Consider the following 6,276-nt stretch of genomic DNA (forward strand, 5'->3'; position numbering starts at 1 on the left):
TCTAAGTGACTGGATGTTGGAAGGAAATTATTAAGCAGAATACTTAAAACTGGCTTTGACCCGAAAGAAGAAAGTTTAAGAGTTGAAAGATGAGTTCATGTACCTCCCCTTTGCAGGGAAGCACACCATGCAGCCGGCTCAGAGTCAGAGAAGTTCGCATTCTTTTTCTTAATTGGAGGAGGGGGATTATTTTTTTGACTCTTCCTGTCCCTTGATTCCATTTCACAAAGGTACCTTACACATGCCCAGGAGCTTCTGTTCCTTTACACATTTAACTCAGCTGTAAGACAACATTTTTCTTCAAAACCTTACTGAGCATTACTTTTGGCTTTCCTGAAGGTACAGATATGTTTAGGAAAAGTTGACTACTCTCCATTGTTTTAAGTTGGGAATTCTGTTTTACATGGAATGATTATACATCCCAGTTTTCCTAGGATAGCCTCAATTTATACTTGTTGCCCATTGTACTTATTATTGTAAAATTAATAATTATTAATAATTCGCTTTCAAAAGTGCTGTAGTTTGGATGATAAACCATGTGGTCACCGTACTTATACACAAGAGCTACGCATTACCTTTCTTTCTTCAGGCCCTAGGCATGAAATGGTGGAAATGTGCTCCAGAGAGAATGAAGATAGAGTCCGCAGGTTAAGCAAAAGGCCTCCTGGCTCCTCCTGAATAAAAGAATCACTGGTGTTTCATGACTGTCCCCCTCTGATATGGCCAGTGAGACTGAAAATCTCACCCTATTATTTTTCAGACTCGTTACTTTTGATAACTAGGAAATATTTTTTCTTCTGAAGCCACTCTAAGTTAACCATGATGCAGCACATCACAAGCCATTTTAGCAAAAATCTAACAACCAGCATGTCTCACATTAGCCTATCCACATGGATCTGCCTTGCGTACCTGCAGAATGTGTATGGCTGGATCTAATACTCCAGAAGCTTTTATCCAACAATTGAGAACAATTGTGTGATGGCTGAGGATGCTGTCCACTTCAGAAAAGTATCTTGGTGTTCTGTGTATGATGGTAGCCCAGCATAGTCCAGACTAGCAGAGTAGCAAGGGAAATTCAGCTTGATTTGAAGCACGAACACACAAACAAAAACAACCTAAGATCTACTCACAAGAGTCCCATATAGAATTAACCTGAGTCAGAAGTGGTGACTGAACACAGCCAAAATAAACAAGTATTTTGTCAAATAGTGGCTCTAGAATCAAATAAGAAGAGCTGAGTTCCTAAGTGAGTTCAGCTTAGGTACCTCTTTTGAATACACATAAAAATTATTCATAAGCTATTCTGGTCATTATTCATTCATGCATTCCTCTCGACCTAAGAATCAAGGTAATTGAGCTGAAAACATTTTTAAAAATAAAATGTTTATAAATAGTATTATTATTGAGAATCAACTACATTCATGACAGTGTTAGAGGCTTTGAGAACAAAAAGACCAGGACGACATGATTCTTATCTTTAAAAAACTTAAAATCTAGTAAAGCAAAACAGTATCCCGAATGAGTCAAAGGAACAAAATAATGATAGTACTTATATATATTTATATTTAATATAATTTATATCTAATATATTATACATAATTTATAATAGAATGTAATGTAATATAATTATGTTTATATAATAGAATTATATATCATTATATTTAATATTAATTTTTATATAAAATAAATACCCTTGGGTTCATACTGATAAGTATAAATGACTGAAACGTGAGGAGGAAGGACAACTACAAAAAATATTTTTTAAAAAGTTACTCTTTATTTTTTATATTTTAATTACAGTTGACATACAATATATTACTTTCAGGTGTACAACATAGTGATCAGACATTTACAGAAAAAGTTCTAATGAATAAATACAGAAGGAATGAGGGAAATAAAGATCATGGTTAGAATGTCAGTGATAATTGCTGCAGGAAGATCCACCAATGAACAGTTAGACAGCAAAAGTTTAAGAAGAAACAATATTTGCATAGTCTCAAGTATCTCCCTTCAAATATTTTCTAACCCACAAAGGGGGAAATAATGAGATTATAGTGGGAATTCCTGGCAGATACCGCCTTAGCCAAGTGACTGAGGTTGACAGCACTGGTGATGAGACATACCGACATCATGTGCTGGTTGAGTACTTGCTGGCATGAAGTGCTGAGAAGGGTGCACCCCGTCTGTGACAGCCTTCCTGGAAATGAATAACCTCAATTTAATGGGGAGAAAACATCAGACGAACCCAAGGGAAGGGGTGTTTTACAAATTACCTGACTAGTTCTCTTCAAAAATGTCAGCGTCATAGAAGACAAGGAAGAAGAACTGTCACAGATGAGAGGAGACTGAGGAGATGGGATGAATAAACGCAATAAGGGACTCTGGATTGGATCTTGTCACAGGAAAAAAGGAGATTGGTGGAAAAACTGATGAAATCCAAATAAAGCCGATAGTTTAGGTAACAGTGTCATACCACTGTTAATTTCCTGGTTTTGATTATTACAGTGGTTATCTAAATAGTTAACATTAGGAGAAGTTGAGAAAGCATTTTCAAAAACTCTTTGTATTATTTATACAACTCTCCTATATGCCTAAATCATCTAAAAATAGGAAAAAAAAAAGTTAAAATTGTCTATGTGCCCAAGAGCTAAGAGTAAAAAATAAGTGCCACAAGAAGTTTGAAAGTGAGTTGATTCGCAGTTCATTCCCCTTGGGCTGGTGGGATAGAATTAACTGGCCCTGGGGTGTGAGGTGTGGACCTGGAGTGGAGGATGTGGATGTGGACCAGGAGTCAAGGGTGCCATCTTGGGCAGGGGAGCATTTGGCTGGGCCTCAATGGCTGGGGGAGTTTTTACATCCTGATTTGGGCAGGGTAGGTGAGGTTTTAAGGCGGAATGTCTTGTAAAGGTCTGGACTAAAGCACAAGGGCAAAAAAGGGCAGGAAAAGAGGCTGGGGGTCAACAGCTTCAAAGAGGGATGATAGAGGCCAGGCTCCTCATTGCAGCAAGAGTGTAGGAACTTAAGCCAGGCCTTTCACTGAGAACACTCCTTGGCTGAGCATCCATGGGGAATTTCACCCACCGAAGGAATTGGGGACACAGAGGATGAATAACTAAAGGTGTGTGGGAGCAAGTGGCGTAGTTTGTTAAGGCCTGTGTGAAGTTTGAGGCCCCAGTAAGGGAATGACCAGGAGGCCAGCATGTGCAGAAAGATGGGCGAGGATTCCCAGCCCATAGGGGCATTTATTCTGTGCACACGGGTCGCTTGGGAAGCGGGTCTGACCTCGGGTCTCCGTCCTTGGCTGCTGTGTGTCCTGTGTCTCTCTTTCAGTATAAAGATTCTTTTTGTGACATGGAACCTTACCTGCTGAGAGAGAAAATAGTCTTCTTGTCAGACTCTTTCATTTTCTGGGAACTGGCTTCTTGATTCAACAGGGGCACTGGGCCCAGGGTGGTCAGGAAGCTTCTGTGAGTACACTGAACATCTGGAGCGTCCCACGGGGATTTGTGGTGCTTGGCCCAATTCCTGTCACTCCCAGAGGAAATGTCTCTGGCGCGCCCCCCTCCGCCCCCAGGCGTCTATGAAGCAGCCTGGGATTTGGGCATGAGTGCTCCTCTAAAGAAATGTGCCGGATTCTTATGTCATGGCTAGACAGACCCCTCTGGGCCTGTTTGCTCTCCTTTTCCTTTGCTCCCAAGTGGTGTCAGAAGATTTGGGGAACTTCTGACTCATCTTAGCAAGTGACTATGGGCATTCTGCTGAGAGGCTGTATCCTAAGGGAAGAGACAAGGGTCACTCAGTCACATGGCTCCTTGGGATGACAAGCTCAATCGGGACTTTATGGCTAAGCATGATGGAAACCATAGCACATGATTCTGGGGCTCAGGGCAGTGCTGTCTAGGAGGGTGTTTGGCTTTGCTTGTGTTTGAACAGTCTGAGAACAGCTATACAGCTTAGCAGCTGTGAGGTTTATCAGGTACTGCGGGGCTTTTGGATTTAGGTTAACCATGAGGTCTCTAGACTAGCGCTTCAGCTTTAAAGAATTCAAGCAATGAGACAGCACCTACTTAGAAAAGTAAACTCCAAAGCTCTCTGCATATTCAATTCTGGAGACTCTGCTGAGAACAGCCCTTCCATTAATGAATTTTCTGAAGAAATGGACTTTAGTCGTATTGCCTTATTTCTTTTTCCAAAGATGCCAAATAAATATCCCCTTGATCTTCTGGGGGCCTAATGTTTTTCCTTGGGCCCATTGTGTACAACAGAGCGAAAGCCTTGATAGTAGCAGAGTTGGTAGCAAGATTAGGGAGGGAGATTAGTGGGGCCCCTGCTCTTCTGCCTCTTTGTAACTGTGAAAAGGATTCATGAAATCATGGGGAGGGATAGAGACCGAAGAAATCGTGTCCTGATACAAACGCAGTCTCGGCCGCTCTGTGTCTGGTGAGATTTAGGCGAAAGGAGTAGTTGGAAGGCTGGAATCTGTTCTCAGACTCGATGTCAAATCCTGGCTTCTCCACACAACAGTTGTGTAACCTTGGGCAAATGCCTTCACCAAGCTGAGCCTTTCTTTCCTCCCTGACAAAATGGGATAGTAACGCCTCCTTTTCCAAATGGCCATGAGGCCTAAACAACACCCTGACCGTAAACTCCTGCACAGGCGGGCCCAGTCAGCATTAGCTCCCCCATTCCTCCTGCAGGGCTTTCTTTTAACCTTCACAGTGAGGTAGATGTGACCGTTTTCATTTTCAAAGGAGGAGGCTGAAGTGAAGCAGCTCAGCCAAGGATGCAGAGGCAAGTTCTGTCTGACTCTCTGCCTGGGCTCCTTGCATTGCACCAGGCCCGCTCCAGAGGCCAACAGGGCGGCTGTGTGGGCTCCCAAGAGACTACGGCAGACCTTTGAAGCTCTTTTAAACATCTTCGCCATTGCAGAAGCATCATTGGAAAAATCTGTTCATCAGACGTGCGCCTTGCCAGGTTGTCCAGCGGCCCAAGTGCTTTATTTTTTATTTTTTATTTTTTTGCAGTGAAACAGGCTGTAAGGTCCATCTCCAGTTCCATCACCCTCAAGTCTCGATGTTAGAACCAATAGTTACGGCTGTTTTTGGTTAAAATGTCTTATGTGCCAGACGGCGTGCTATAAGTGTTACCTGCATTATCTCATTTAATTCCTGCATCAATCCCGAGAGGAAGGTGTTTTTACTCCTATTTTTCTGATGGTTAGAAAACGTTATTTATTCCAGCTTGTTGAGCAGAGCCTGTCTAACTCTGAAGGCCACGTTCTTTACCACCAGGCTGTGTTGCCTAACTCAGACAAGTCCAGAGGAGACGTCAGTCTTTCTTTTATCTGAGGGTCCAGGGCAAGTGACTGACTGGATGGTCATTTTCAAATGTGGAAAAACACATTACACACCTGCCAAGTGTAATCCCACATAGGCCATGCCTTATGCAGCTCCTGGGAGGTGACGATGATTTAACACACTTACACTTATGGATTGAACTGCATCCCCCAAACTCTTTTTTGGGATGGATGACTCTAGAACAGATAATCCAGGATTCAAGATAAAAAGGGGGTTTGGAATGGAACAAATTGTATAAGCCGATGAGCAACCATTATGTAGAGCTGTGGTAAGAACTTTAGTCTTCACAGGGCTATTTTACCAAATTTTGTGGGAAAAGCTCACTTCTATTGAGAATCTTCCTGTTGTAACATTGCTAATGGATATGCGAGCTCTGACTTTCATTAAACAAAGGTAAAGCATTTTCAAAAGAAGCCATTTAATGGGTCTGGGGATCTTACTTCACCAGCCTGAAGTAAATGGTGTGATTTTTGCGTGTGGCACTGGGACATGGGTAAACCATGACTAAAACATGCTCAAATCATTGCTCAGCAGTTCAGCTCTCATTTGTAAGGTCAAGTCCATGTATTGATGGCTGGTTTCCATTTTTATTGCAACATCCCTGGAGTGGGAGGCAGTAGTTCCATACTTTATATAGTTTGAAGACAGGACCTGAGTTATAGTGTTCTTATTTACATGCCATCTATTCTCACAAGGCATCTGCATTAATATCTAAGGTGACAAGATAAGAACTAAATAATTAAGGGAGAGAAAATTGACTCATGAAAAGACTTTCTTTTCCTTTATCGTTCCTTTTTTCTTTTTGTTTTTCAAGTCATCTTTTTATACCTCACTTTTTATTATAGAAAATTTCTAACAGGCATAACTGTAGAATAGGATAATGACCTTATGGGCTCATTACCCAGCTTCAGCACCTGTA

The sequence above is a fragment of the Pteropus medius genome, unplaced genomic scaffold (genome assembly GCF_902729225.1).
Source record: "Pteropus medius unplaced genomic scaffold, Ma_sr-lr_union100, whole genome shotgun sequence".
Taxonomy (NCBI): Eukaryota; Metazoa; Chordata; class Mammalia; order Chiroptera; family Pteropodidae; genus Pteropus; species Pteropus medius.